Source organism: Leptonychotes weddellii, chromosome 1, assembly GCF_054177405.1.
Source record: "Leptonychotes weddellii isolate Sample4059 chromosome 1, ASM5417740v2, whole genome shotgun sequence".
Lineage (NCBI taxonomy): Eukaryota > Metazoa > Chordata > Mammalia > Carnivora > Phocidae > Leptonychotes > Leptonychotes weddellii.
Genome location: NC_138369.1, coordinates 2,442,929 through 2,457,151, shown reverse-complemented (window position 1 = coordinate 2,457,151; position 14,223 = coordinate 2,442,929). Strand labels below are relative to the sequence as shown.

At 62.2% G+C, this 14,223-nt stretch overlaps 1 protein-coding gene across 2 annotated transcripts in view; it reads left to right on the top strand.

Moving 5' to 3' along the window:
* The first annotated feature begins 4,894 nt into the window (after positions 1–4,894).
* ZBTB7A (zinc finger and BTB domain containing 7A) overlaps positions 4,895–14,223 on the top strand; it is a 20,022-nt gene continuing 10,693 nt past the window's right edge. Inside the window, exon 1 of one of the 2 annotated variants that reach the window (XM_081799320.1) lies at positions 4,895–5,389. The gene's annotated coding sequence lies outside the window, so the exon portion shown is untranslated. Of the gene's footprint in view, positions 5,390–6,369; positions 6,644–14,223 lie in introns of those variants that run through there. The other variant, XM_081799265.1, reaches the window with a different exon arrangement.

Here is a 14,223-nt window from a genome sequence, read left to right as displayed (position 1 = left end):
TTTCCATTTTTTAATTCTAATTTTTTGGAAGAAAAAAATTTGATTTTATTCCTAAACAACCACACTTATATACTAATGGGACGTGCCATCCACTGGGACATTGGAACCAGATAGAACATGGCCACCCTCATATCCTCCTTCAGGTCGACTTATTTTTCTTTTTACTTTTTTATTGTGATAAAATATATATGGCAGAAAATTGACCATTTCAACCATTTTCACCTGTATAAGTCAATGGCATGAAGCACACTCACACTGTCCTGCAGCCTACCCCCACCCTCCATCTCCAGAACTTTCCATCTTCCTAAACACAGACTCCCCACCCCTTGGCCCAGCCCTGGCTCCCACCTTCTCCTCTCTGTCTCTGTGGACGGGACCCCTCTGGGGACCTCCTGGGAGTGGGGTCCTGCGGGATGTGTCCTTCTGGGTCTGGCTTCTCTCACTGAGCCCAGTGTCCTCAGGGTCCCTCCACGTCATGGCAGGTGTCAGATGTCCTTCCTTTTTCAGGCCAAGTAATATTCCAGTATATGAATGAGCCGCATCTTGTTTATCCATTCCTTTGTTGATGGACATTTGGGTCGTGTCTACATTTCAGCTGTTGTGAAAAATGCTGCTGTGAATATGGGTGTTGCTTTGCTTTTTAAAAATTTATGTCATCCACGTACCAAAACACTCACTCTTTAAAGTGTATGATTCAGTGGTTTTCAGTGTACTCAAAAGTTGTACAACCATCACCACAATCTAATCTTGGAACATTTTTATCACTTCTAAAGGAAACGTGTCCCCATTAGCAATCACCCCCCCCCACTGCCCCACGAGCCTCCTTCCCGTCCGTGGATGAGCCTGTTCTGGACGTGTCACCCACGTGGACTCACACCCCGTGTGGCCTTCTGTGTCTGGTTCCCTCCCTGAGCGTCGTGGGCTCGGGGTCCGTCCCCAGGGCAGCACGTGTGGGTGCCTCGCTCCTGTTTGGGGCTGATATCCAGTGCGTGGACGGATGCGTTGTGTGCATTCATCTATCAGGTGATGGACATTTGGACTGTTTTTAGTTTGGGGCTGTTATGAATAATGGTGCTATGGATGTGCACCTCCATGTTTCGATGTGGACCAGATGTCATTTGTCTTGGGTACACACACCTTGCCAGGTTAGATGGTCACTCTGTTTAACTTTGGGAAGAAGTGCCGGCCTATGCCCCACGGCAGCGGCATCATCGTGCTTTCCCACTAGTGGGACAGGAGGTCTCCAGTCTCTCCCCATCCTCACCAACACTTGCTATTGTCTGCCTTTTTGATGCAGCCCATACCAGCGGGGGTGAGGTGGTGTCTCATCGTGGTTTTGATTTGCATTTCCCTAATGACTAATGATGTTGCGCAACTTTTTTTTAATGTATCTTTTTTTTTTTGGCATATCTTTTTTGGAGAGATGTCCATTAAAATCCTTTGCCCATTTCAAACAATTGGTTATTTTGTTTTTATTGCTAGCTTTAAAATTTCTTTACATATTCCGAGAGCAGACCTTTATAGCTATGATTTGCAAATATTCTCTCTCCTTCCGTGGGTTTTTCTTTCACTTTCTTGCTGGTATTCTCTGAAGCACAAAAGCTAAGAAATGTGACTTTATTTTAAATTTCATTATAAATAATATATGCATCGGGGTGCCTGGCCAGCTCAGTCAGGAGAGCATGTGACTCTTGATCTCGGGATCGTGAGTTCAAGCCCCATGTTGGCCGTAGAGATGACTTAAAAAAAACTCATGATGCAAAATTCAAAAGATCAAAGACAGTGAACAGAAGGTCTCTGACCCTGCTCCCCATCGCCTCTGTTTCTCCATCCCAGAAGCAACCCCTGCTTATGGTGACAAGAATTATCTGCTCAAAATATATAAATTTGCAGCCTCGCCAACATAACTCGAATTCAGGTCCATCCATTCACTCGCTGTGTCTTTGGTAAGTTATATGCCTTCTCTGGGTCTCTGCACCATCATCCTGTCCATCAGGGATGATAATCCCTGCTACACAGAGGGACTAAAGTTGCATTCAAAGGAGGAATTCAGAAATCCAGAGCTGATGTTACTACTTACCCCGGAACAAATTTGTTCTGAGGCAAGTGCCAAATATTTGTTGATTTTCATGTTGTTTTATTGCTAAGATGGAGCTGGTCTTGACATACTCTGAAAACCCTTTTGCCAAGCAACTTATGGGGGTCTGCCAATGAAGTAAAAAATGCATTGAGTGTGTGTGTGAACTTTTCTTCTTTGAAATGTGGGTTTCATTGCTGCCCTGGCCAGGAACAGGATCGGGGGTATGGCCCAAACAGTAGTAATAACATCAATATAATAACATCTAGCATGTATGGAGGACTTCTCTCCTACCCTACTGTGCTGTTTTATGTAGGGCGCCTAGGTGGCTCGGTTGGTTAAGTGTCTGCCTTTGGCTGGGGTCATGATCTGAGGGTCCTGGGATTGAGCCCCACGTTGGGCTCTCTGCTCAGTGGGGAGCCTCCTTCTCCCTCTCTCTCTCTTTCTCTCACTATCTCTGCCTCTCTCTCTCTCTCAAATAAATAAATAAAATATTTTTTAAAAAAAGAATGTTATATGTACCTATTGTCTCCCTTGTTAGTACCCTAGGAAGTTTCTATCATTATATTCTGCAATGGACTCTTGAGGATCAGAGAAGTTAAGTAATCTGCCCAAGGTCACACAGTAACTCAATCTTTTATAACCTTATTAGCTTTTATTTTTTATTTTATTTTTTAAAAAGATTTTTATTTATTTATTTGAGAGAGAGAGAGAGAATGAGAGAGAGAGAGAGCATGAGGGGGGAGGGTCAGAGGGAGAAGCAGACTCCCCGCTGGGCAGGGAGCCCGACGTGGGACTCGATCCCGGGACTCCAGGATCATGACCCGAGCTGAAGGCAGTCGCCCAACCAACTGAGCCACCCAGGTGCCCTAACCTTATTAGCTTTTAAAATAGTATCTACTTGGGTATTTGGGCGGGTAGCGAGTGAGGAATGGGGGTCAGGACAAAGCTTTGCCTCCCTCACTATTTTCATATCAGGGACAGGAGTGAGCATGGGAGGTAGGGGTCTGCCATCCTGGCATATCCTGAAGGACCCACCCCCAGCCCTTCTGGCAGGATCCAGAGCCAGGTGAATGCTGCCTTTGACATCCTTGCTCATGGTCCCTCTCTGGGCCTCAGTTTGCTCCTATATAAAATGGCCTGCTTCTTTTCAGGGCGTGTTGAGGATTAGATTCAATGCCAATCTTCTATATGCATTCCCGTCCCCTTCTGAATCAGGTTCTCAACTGTAGAGAAAGGGTGCAGGATATTTGAGACTAGGTGGTACAGGAGGGGAAACTGAGTACTGGCTGAGTGGGTGGAGCTTGGGGTGAGGTGGGAGGGGGGGGGCATTGAGGAGTAAGAACAGAGCATTAGTTATCTGCCGGAGTCCAGGCACAACCCTGAGACCTGCAAAGTGTCTTTCTGCTTGGCCCTTCTAATCCCAAGGCTGATGGCAGGGTGGTTTAAGGAAGGAAGAAGGGCTTACGTCCCAGGCAGGGTCGTTAGAGCAAAGTCCCTGGGTTCCACCCTCACCCCAGACCTTCGTGGCCCCTCCCTCGGTCCCTTCCCACCTATTAGGGGCTGGTTTCAGGCTGCAAGACCTGGGGCTGTCACTTCCCCTCTGGGGGCCTCCCGGGTTTCCCCTTGAAGCCAAATTATTATTACAAAAGCCGATTCAACCCGTTTGGGAGTTGAAAGGCGCCTTTAATATGTTGTGCGCAGAAGTAATAAAGTACAAGGGGCGGTGGGAAGCTTTGAAGTCAGAGAAGGACAGACTGAGTCCACTTCACCCAAGTTTCCTGCCTGTAAGGTAATGGTAGTAATGATAATAGCAATAAATGAGTATAATGAGATTAGATGGTAGAATGGAGGTAAACAGGACCCCGGACAGAGCCAGCCACTCGAGAAGCGCTCAGTAAAAGGCAGCTATTAAGCAGGTGCCAGCCCTCTCCGTCCAAGGGAAGGAGGAAGGGGAAACTGAGGCGCAGAGCCCCCCACGCGGCGGGTCGCACCAGCCAGCCCTCCCCAGGCGCCTACTGTGTGCAGCGGGCAGCCGGCCGGGCCGGGTCAGGCTGTTCTCAACGCTCGTCCCCTCCTCCCCCTCCCCCGTCCCCCGCCGGACCTCTCCCACGACCGGGGAGGAAGTGGGAGAAATGGACAGGGAAAAAAGTTGGATTGAGCCAACGCCTCCCCACTCCCCATCGCTGCCCCTCCGGAGCCACGCAGACCCTGGCGAGAGCGGCCCACAGGACCCAGACGTCCGGGGCCCGGTCCCCGTCCAGCCCAGCGGCCCGCAGTTGGGTGGGGGAACTCGGAAAGCCGGGAAAACAACCGCCCAGCCCGCCCCTCGCCAACCCCTTCCCCCGCTACGCCCCTGGCGCAGCGGGCGGAGGCGACTCTTTTATATAATCGCGGGCAGGCAGGTTGGCTGCTTCATTTAGGGACCCAGGAGCCCAGCGGACCCAAGCCGTCATTCGAAAACCCGCCCCCGGGTCCCTTCTGCGGCTGGGCAAACTGAGGCCCCGGGAGGGCCGGCGCCTGGCCCGGGGTCCCCACTCCCTCGCCCCCCACCCACCCCCAGCAGCCCCGGCCGCTGCGACCCACGCCCGCGTCGGTCCTCGCAGTGCGCACAGCCCTCCCCGCCCCCGCTGCCATCCTGCCACGCCCCGGGCGTCGGGGGCAAAGCCCGCGCCCCCCCGCGCCCGCCCCTGCGCAGAGGCTGGGGGCCTGTTTATCTGGAGGCCCCCACCCCCCCTCCACCCCGGGGGGCCCGCTCCCCCCGCGCCCCGGGGAGCTCTGGGGCCAGATAAGCTGGCAAGCTGGCACGGCGCCGCGCAGCGGGGCGGAGAGGTCATAGGAGGGGGGGCGCGCCGGGGGCGGGCTGGACCCCCCCCCCCAACTTGACAAAACCTAATAACAGCCCGGTCTCCCCGGCGCAGCGGGCGAAGCCCCACGGGAGGGCAGAGACGTGGCAAGAGGGGACCTGCCGAGCCTGTTCTGGCCTCCGAGGCCAGGGTGGGGGGGGCAGGCTGGGCGTGGGGGGGGGCCGGCGGCTGCGGCACCTTTAAGACAAGGGAGGACCCCTCTTGCCCTCGGAGAAACCAGGAAGGGAGTCGCGAGCATCATACGGGGCTTTGGCTGTACTGTACAGTTACTGTAGGGGCAGTGACGCCGCCGCCGCCGGAGCGAGGGAGCGACGAGGGGAGAGCGCGAGAGGCGGAGAGCGAGAGACGCGGACCCCGGAGGCGAGCGGCCGAGGAGCCCAGTCCCAACTCCGGGCCCCGGCCCCTCGCGCCCCGGCCCGGCCCGGCCCCGGCCCGGCCGCGCGAGGTAAGTCAGCGCCCGGCGCGGCCCCCCGTACGGGGTGCAGGGCGGGGACGGGCCGGGGGCGCTGCGCCCACCTCTGCCCTCTCGGGAAGGGGAGATCAGGAGAACCGCGGACGTTCCGCAAGTTTCAGAGGAGGGGGTGGTTGGCAGCTGCCCGGAGGCTGGAGGCGCCCTGGATCCCGAGCGCGGGGAGGGGGCGCCGCCCGAGAAGGGGGATTGGGGGCGAAGTGCACGGGCTTGTGCCCCAGCCCCCCCCACGCGGGTGCATGGCTTTTCGGGGATCCCAGGCGCGCGGGGAGCGGGGGAGGGGAAGCGGGGCCGCATTGAGGGTGGGGGAAACCGGCGTGGGGAGATAGGGGGGCGCGTCGCGTGCTAAGTTTGCAGCTAGGTACTGGGGGTGCTCTCGCCCCCCGGGGGCCTATTCGGTGCTGCGTGCATACGTTGGAGTTGGCCAGGATTGAGCTCCATGGGGGATGGGGGGGGAGGGGGCTGAAAAAACAGGGAGGGGGGCTTTGCAAAGGAGGGGGAAGGGGTGGAGTGTCCCGGTGGGCGGGCGCGGCCGCGGGGGCTTCTGGACGTCGTAGTCCCCCCGCCGCTTGCGGTTGGCAGGTGGCAGGCGGCTCGGACTACAAGTCCCAGGGTGCCTCGCGCCGGCGGCCCGCCGCGGTCCGCGGGTAGGGGCGGTGCGGAGGAGGGGCGGTGAGCGGCGGGCCGGCGAACCAATGGGCGCGGACCGAACGCGCGGCGCGGCGCGGGGGCGGGCCGAGCCGGCCCGAGGGCGGGGCCTGAAGCCGGGCTCCCCTCGCCGGGGGCCGGTGGCGGTCCCCGGCTTCCGGCTGCGCGGCCCGCGGGCCGGCCCCCTCCCCGCCCCGGGGCCCCTCCCCGCCTGGTTGTGTAACCGTCCCCAGCCCCCCTCCCCTCGGCCCCCCGCCCGGGGGGGGGTCACCCACCCGGCGCTCCCCGGGGAGGGCGGTGGCCCGACGGGCCGCGCGGCGCAAGCGAGCCCGGGGATGCGCGGCCTAGTGCAGGCCGGGCCCGGGCGTGGGGGAGGCGGGCGGGCGGACCCAGATCCGGGGTAATTTGCATCGCCCTCCCCCCAGCCCGGGTGGGGATTGGCCGCCGGCGGCGGGGGGTGGCGCGGGGCCAGGCTCACTGCCGCCTCCCGGCCCCTCGGAGGGAGCCAGCCCAGCCGCAGCCGCCGCCGCCGCCACCGCCGCCGCCGGGGCCGGGCCCCCTCGCCGCTGCCCCGGGAAGGAGGTAGGAGCCCCCCGCGCGGGCGGCGCGGCGGGGGCCCGCGGGCCGGGGCGGGGGCCGCGCGCTGCAGGCGGGGCGGGGGAGGGGGCCGCTTCCTGCCCCCGCCCGGGCCTGACTCAGCCTTGGGTGGGGGGACCGGCCTGGCCCCTTGCCCCGCCCGCGCAGTTGCGCGGCTCCGGCCCCCGGGGAGGGGGCGGAGAGCACCCCTCTCCCCCCGCCCGCGCCCCCAAAGCGCGTGACCCCGTCTCCTCTGGCCCGGACCCCCCTCCTTCCCCTTGACGCCACCACCACGTGCGAACCCTGAGCCCGGGCAGAGGAGGGGGTCAGCTGGTGGGATCCGGCCCCCTCCCTCGCTCTTCCTCCCTCCCTGGCTTGGGAACCAGCCCCCTCCCCCAGCCCCAGGCCTGGGAAGCAGGCAGGGACCTGAGCTGAGCGCTGGGGCTGGGTGCACCCCCAGGCACAGGCCTTTGCGGGTTCTGGGAGGCACTGCCCGCGCTGGCTGGCTGCGGGGGAGCCCGGTGGACCGCAGCAAGAGACTGCTGTCCAACGCGGCCGGGGCACCCAGTGGGCGCCCGCTAAATGTTTGGGGAATGTAGCCAGCAGTTGAGTGAGCGGCGGGGGGAGGCCGACAACTCGTCTCTGTCGCCCTAGCCAGGCGGCGGAAGTGAGAGAGCTGCTGGTGCCCCTTCCCCGGGCGTGCCCACCTGGTTCACCCATGGGTGGCGGGCTTGGTTTACTCCCCCCTCCTCCCTGCCAGCTGCCTCCGGGAGCAGGCCCGGCTGGAGAGGGCATCCGGGATTCCATGTCAGCCCCCCCCACCCAACAACAGGGCCAGGGCGTAACCCTGAGTGTGCCGCTCCCACACTGGGGGGCCCGCGGCAGGACCCGCCGATCACTTCCTATTGGCAGAGCTGGTCTTGGGAGAGGTCGGGGGAGTCCAGGCTGGGCCCTGCTGCTGCCCGGTGGAGGGCTCTGGGCAGGGGGCATTCCCCTCCCCCCGGGGGCCACCCCCCCCCCCCGGGGGGCCCCTGGAGCACACCGGGCCTGGCACTTGTCGGCTGGGCTCGGGGCTCTGTTTACCGCCTCCCATCGCTGTGGAGACGGGAGCCTCGGGGAGAAGGGGGGGCAGGAGCCAGTGACTGGAAGAGCGAAGCCCTGGGATCCGCATGCCTAATGAAGGAAAGAGGAGCCAACGGGGACACTGAAATTTTAATTCGTGGGTCACTTTGGGGGGGTATTTATTATTCAGTTCTGATTGGCTGCGTGGTGGCCAGTCAGCACCCTGGCCCGGGCCGGGCACCACGAAACCACGAAACTCTCAGCGCACGCAGGCCCTGGGAGAAGCAGCGTTAGGGTGGCCTCGGAGCCCTGGTGCACCCTTTGCTCTGTGTGGGGTACTGAGGCCCGGCAGAGCTCAGCCTCCATCCAGCGGGGAAGGTTCCCGAGGCAGTAGCAAGTACCTGTGTTTGCCTTTTTCCTTGCTTTCTCTTCCTCGGGGCCCTCTGACCTACCGCTGGTGCAGGCCGGTGGCAGTCCCCATTGCCTGACGAGGAAACCAAGGCTGGGAGAGGAGCCCTGCGCGGGGCTTACAGCAACCCCGGGGAGCTGGTGCTGTGGGGGGGGGGGGGTGGGCGGGAAGACTGAGGCCCAGGGGGAAGCAGAGAGCAGCCCAAGGTCATCACGTTTTAGCTGGGTCTGACCATCGTGGTCCTGCCTCCCGGCTCAGGATGAGGCCCAGTCTTCCTTCCTCTCAGCTGAGGGGCGCCCGCCCACCTGTCTTCCAGAGGACCTGGGGGTCGAGAGCAGGCGCCTGTAGGCCAAATGGAGCTTTCCTGGGGCTCATGAAACCCTTTGCGCAAAGAGGACAGTGAGACTCAGAGAGGGCCAGCAAGGTGCCCAAGGTCACACAGCATGAACCCCTGTCCTCTCGCCTCCCAGCCTTCTGTGGCAGGCACTTTTATGGCTTGCTGGGGCCTTTCCCCTCTGAGCCACAGTCCCTCACCTTGGCACCTTGGCACCTTGGCCCCTGGAGACGGGCAGGGCTCTCTGGGTTTTATGACCCATTATACCTGAGATGACCGAGGTCACCTCGAAAAAGCCAAGTCTCAGGGCCAGCCCCTCTGCAGCAGAGCTGGCCTGAGGTCTGCGGGGGCTTCAAATGACAGCCCACTAGTCGCTCTGTGACCTTGGACAAGCCCCTCGGCCTTTGGGAGTCTGGGTGTCCCCCCTTGTAAAATGGGGTTATGGGGTATTCTGTGGGTGCCTGCAGATCTATCTGTGTTCCTGTTCCTTCCCGCCCTCGTGGAGGGAGCACCCCGGTCAACTCAGGGCGCCAATGGGATTCTGCTGGAGTGTGTCCAGGCCAGCCACTTGAGACACGCAGCACCCCCACCTGTCACCTTGTGCTCCAGGCACCTGACGGGCCATAAACTGCCCCGCAACAGCCCTGGGCAGCGGGGACCAGAGGAACAGGCTTGGGTGGGGGCCAGTGGTCCAGTCTCAGCCCAGCCCTCTCCTCCACCCGAGGCCTCCCTGCGGAGGTCTCTACCCCTCTTGTCAGCCTCAGTCTTGCTGTCAGCCCAAATCTGTTGGCCTAAGGGTTTGGTCAGCGATTCCCCAGGAGCCCCAGGAGCATTTGCTGGGTCCCTGCCGTGCTGCGTCAGGGCCTGGGAGAGCCCCTGCTGCATCCCTGTCCTGATGACCAGGGCTCCGGGGCCTCTGCCCCGGAGTTCACAGATGCCAGGAGTTCACAGATGTCAGCCCGACTCCAGTCCCGCCCCAGGCTCCCTGTGTGACCTCAGGCAAACCTCTCCCTTTTTTGGGCTATCACAAGGCAGCTCTGAGGGGGCGTGAGAATAAGCTGTCCTCAGCCCCAAGGCCCCCACGGGAGGGGGATTTAGTCCCTTGCTGGTGCCCCGGGGGCAGTGTGGGGGAGGGGGGGGACGGAGCCCTGGAAGGACCAGTTAGTACAGAGCCAGTGGGCTTGTGTTAAAATTCAGCTCTGTTGTGTGACCCTGGGCAAGTCCCTTCCCCTCTCTTGAGCCTCAGTTTCCTGACCTATAAAGTGGGCAATGATTACAGACCCTGTGATGCTTGATGTTGAGACATCAGCCCCCCACCCTGCTGCCTGGGAGCCTGTGGGGGAGCAGCCCCTCCCCTTGGGGCCAGGGCCGGGGCCTGAGTCCGGAGCACCAAAGCGCGGAAGATGCCCTGTGGAGAATCTGGCGCTTGTGAGGAGCATGGCCAAAGGACCAGCCCCTCCATCTGTCCCCCCAGCAGGCTGTGAACGGCCACTCAGTGGAAGTGTCCCCACCCACGCCTTTCTGGTTTAACTGGAAAACAAGGCCCTGTCCCACCTCCCATCAGGATGTGTTTGATGGGAGGGAACTTGGCGGGTTTGTGGGCACAGGACACTAGGGCCCCGATGGGCTGAGCTCCCCTTTGGGGCTTCCAGGCTGAGGCCTCCGGCTGCTCAGGCGGGGGGCGGGGGTTGGGGTGGTCGGGTACCTCCTGGGAACGAGCAGGCCTCAGGGTCTGGAGGTAGAGAGGAGTCCAGCTCCTACAGGCCACCCAGGCCTCTTAGGGCAGTTTGTACAAGCAGGTGCAGCCTGAGCAGGTGGGGTAGGAAGTGATGGGATTCTGTGAAGCCTGGCTTTACTTACCCCAGGTGATGGGAAGCTCATTCCTTCTAACTCACCATGAACGGCTTCTCCCTTCCCTGGGCTTCCTCTTGGCGCCCAGTGTGGTGTCAGGGCTGATACTTCCTGACCCATGACAACACTCAAGAGCGTGGGAATAGGGTGAGCCTCAGCCCCACCCATGAGTTGGGGGTCAGATGGGATCCCCATGACCTCCTCATCGCCCCTCCCCGCCCCCCCCACACTTCCCACTGGGCCCGCAGCCTTCCTGCCTCTGGCCCTTTAAGGCCTGGGCAGGAAGCCCCTCCCCATTTAGGGCAATAAATGGACACATAAAATGGCCGAGGGCCTGTTTGCTGGTGTCTGGCCTGGAGAGAGGCCTATGAGGACGGGCGGGCTGGCAGCCCAGCAGCCACGCCGGGCCATGGGTGCCCCCCACTCCCTAATTGGGACGCTGCATTCCTGTCCCATTAAACCCCAGGCCGGGGACCGGGCCAGGCAGGGCTTGGCACCAGGTCAGGGCGGGGTTACCCGTTGGGACCAACCTTGCAACACAGGCCGCTGGCCTGTGAGGGGGCGGGGGCGGCTGGGCGTGGGCCTGGCAACGACGGCACCTGGGCACCAGACTTGCTGTGTGACCTTGGGCCGGCCACCCGCCCTCTCTGGGCCTGGTTTTCCCCTCCAGGTGACGGCTCCTCTCCCCTGGCTTCCTCCTGGGGCCCCCCGCCACACTCCCCTGACACCTCGTTGGTGGGGAAGGGGTTGAATTCCTGCAGTAACGTTCAGAGGTTAAGTTCAAAGCCCCCCATGCACAAGGAGGGGGACAGTGAACAGCCTCAGTGGGCCTTCGGGGACCGGTGCCGGCACACAGTAGGTCCCCAGGAGGAGTTGGCCCAGTGGGCGAGAGTGGGACCCTGGGCCTAGAGCAGCCGCAGTCTCCCTGCTGCTGTCATGACCTCTGAGGAGACCGAGGCAGAGAGGCACCGCCTCTTGCCCAGTGGCCGACCCTTGGAAGTGCAAGAGCCGGGATGTGGGCCCAAGCTGCTGTGCGTGGCACATAGTAGGTGTTAGAGTCCCCTGTGGTTTCCTGTCGTACTCTCCATGGGTGGGGGGGTGGAGAGGCCTTGACCCCTCATTAGGCTGCCCCCTACTCCTCCAGGAAGATGTCAGGTGGCAGTTACCTGCCCACCCCATGCTGGCCGCCCCCTCTCCTTCCTGAGGAGTGCAGGGAGGAGGAGGAGACCCGCCCCAGCCCTCACCTTGCGCCTGACCTTGGGAAGCCTGATAGATACAGCCTCCTCTCCCTGTCTCTCTCCCAGGCGCCCCCACCTCCAGGCCTTGGCCTCTGCTGTTGCCCATGCTCAGGGCGCCCTTCCCACAATCCTGGGGTCCTTCCTGGGTGGCACCTGCTACTCCTGGGACCAGGGGAAGGCGCTCGTGACCTTACCCTGGTGCCCCAGCAGTTGAGTGGCCGCAGCTTGGGTCCGAGAGTCTGAGTCCCAGCCTGGCAGCTGGTCTGCTGTGGGACCTTGCCCGAGTCTGCTCACTGCTCTGAGCCTCTCCTCGTCTGTAAAGCCCAGGGTTACAGCGGGAAGGATGAAGTCAAGATGCCCGGTTCGTTCCTCAATTAGTTCCTGAAATGTCCGGGGCACAGAGGAGGCCCCACAAGGGCCGAAACCGGCTTGGGTTCTACCGGCTTGGGTTCTGCCGCCTTGGAGAAAGTGCAGCAAGCGACCCCGGGTTAGATGGGAGGTGGGACTGGGGGGTGGGGAGCCCGCCAGCTAGGTGGGTGGGGTTGGGTGTGGGCTCTCTCCAGCGCCTAGCTCTGTGGTCTTTGGGTCATCCGGTTTGCTGCGCGCCTACTGTGCGCCCACGGCAGTGCGGGGGGAGCACAGAGGGAAGGGGTGCCCCACCTCTAGCCCGGGAGGAGCCTGCTGAGGCCTGCCCCTCGGCCGCCGAGTCAGCACCCAGCGCCCCGGAAATCCCACGGAGGCGAGCGCGGGGGCGGAGCTCTGATGAAAGATGGGCCGGGTAGGTGTGGGCCTGAGCTCGGGGACCCTGGCCTGCCGCTGAGGGTGGGGACCTGGCCGGCGTGGGGGTGCGGCTTCCCGGAGGAGAGCAGTTTCATTGGATTGTCATTGCCAAGGAAACCACCTGGTGTGGGGGCACCTGCTAGGTGCCAGCCGGGCCTGTTAGAGCGCGGGCAGCCACAAGGCTGTCCGGGTGAGAAGATGCGGTGCACAGTGCGTGTTCAGCAGACGGGGCTGTTTACTGCCCGGAGCCCACCTGACCCAGCAGGGGGGGTTCAGCTGCCCTCCCTCTCCCATCTCACGTGGTCTTCTGCCTCTTTAGAGGGAGGGCCCCAAGAGGCCTGGGTGGGGACAGTGGCCCAGGGCGTGGCGGGCAGGTGGCATGTGTTCTTGGAGAGAGGGTGTGGGCCAGGTGTCTGCAGAGCCAGTTTAGTTTCCAGGGTGAGGGACAAGGTGACGGCTTGCTGAGCAGGTGGGGGGAGCGGGGAGGTGGGAGGCCAGACCCTGAGGGTCAGGCTTGCCGGGCGCCCTTGGCTAGGATTCCAAGTGTATCTGGGCCTTTGTGTTCTCTTCTGTTGGTGGGGGTCATGCTGCTCTCACGGGGGCGGCGGGGGGGGTTTCTTTGGCCGGCATCCATCTTCCCAGGCCTGGCCCTTTGCGGGAGGATCCCTTATGGTTATGTGGGGAAAGAGAAACTCTCGGACCCCACGCAGACCCCAGGGCTTGGTCCGGTGCCCCACGCCAGGTCTGAGGCCCATTTTGCCTCCTTCCCAGCCGGGTGGTTTACAGCAAATGAGAGCCAGGGCATCTTCGGCCTTGATGTAGGGCTGTGCCAGCCCTCTTGCCTGGCGGCCTCAGTGCCCGTGGGAAGGCGGGGGCGGAGCGGCCGTGGAGGGGGCGGCTGGTGAATCATCTGAACCATTTCAGGTCCCGACCTCGAGGCCCCCAGAGACACCTTGGTCCGAGGAGACGCTGGGGCACCTGGGGGGACAATGGCGAGCAGGGCCAGCGTGGCCATCTTGAGGCGGATCAGAAGGGGGTGAGGAGGGCCGAGGCCAGTCTGATCCGGAGCCCATCTGCCCACTTGCTCCCTGGGGCCTGGGGCCAGACAGCAGATGGTGGCAGGGGGTGGAAGCCGCCATAGGGGCTCCTCCGAGGCTTCCCGGGGCTGAGCCTCAGATGGGGTCAGCCCCCCATCTTCCTGCTCCCAGCAGCCACATCTGAGCCTCCCCCCTCCGCCAACGGGCTGGCGGAACAGAGCGGGGAACGGAGCAGCTGGTGTGGTCAGCGGGAAAGGGGGCGGGCCACAGAGAGAGGCATCCTGGGAAGTGTAGTACGTGCCTGAGTGGCCGCACAAAGACCTCTGTGTCAGCCCCAGGGCCTGGACCCTGTTCCCAGGGCGGCCCAGGGTTGGGACGGTCCCGCCCTGGCCTTGGGTCCGGCCACACCAACCCTGGGGTCCCTTGCCAGCCTGGCCCCTCAAGGTGGGAGGGATCTGGGTTCGACCTGGGTTGGGCTGCTCCGCACTGGGGGCTGGGGGTTCCTGAGGTGGCCAGGGAAGGCACAGCTTCGTCCCTGTCCCGGGAGATGTCCGGGGGCTCTGTCCTGAGAGCTGACCAACCAGAGGAATGTGGGTTGTGTTGGGTGGCTTGGGGCAGCCGGGTGCTCCCCAGAGAGGGCGGAGGGGTGGGGACAGGAGCCAGAGGGTTGCACAAGCGCCCGGGTGGGTGGATGAGTCACAGCCCAGGGGAAGGCGGAAAAAAGGAGTGGGGGAGAGGGGCAGGACAGACAGAGTGCCGCCCCCCCGCCATGACCAGCTCTTCCAAAGGCCTCTGTCCATTTGACGGATGGGGAGACTGAGGCCCTGGGCCAGAACAGCAGTGGCCAGGGTGGCCAAGAGTTGGGGAGGGGCTGG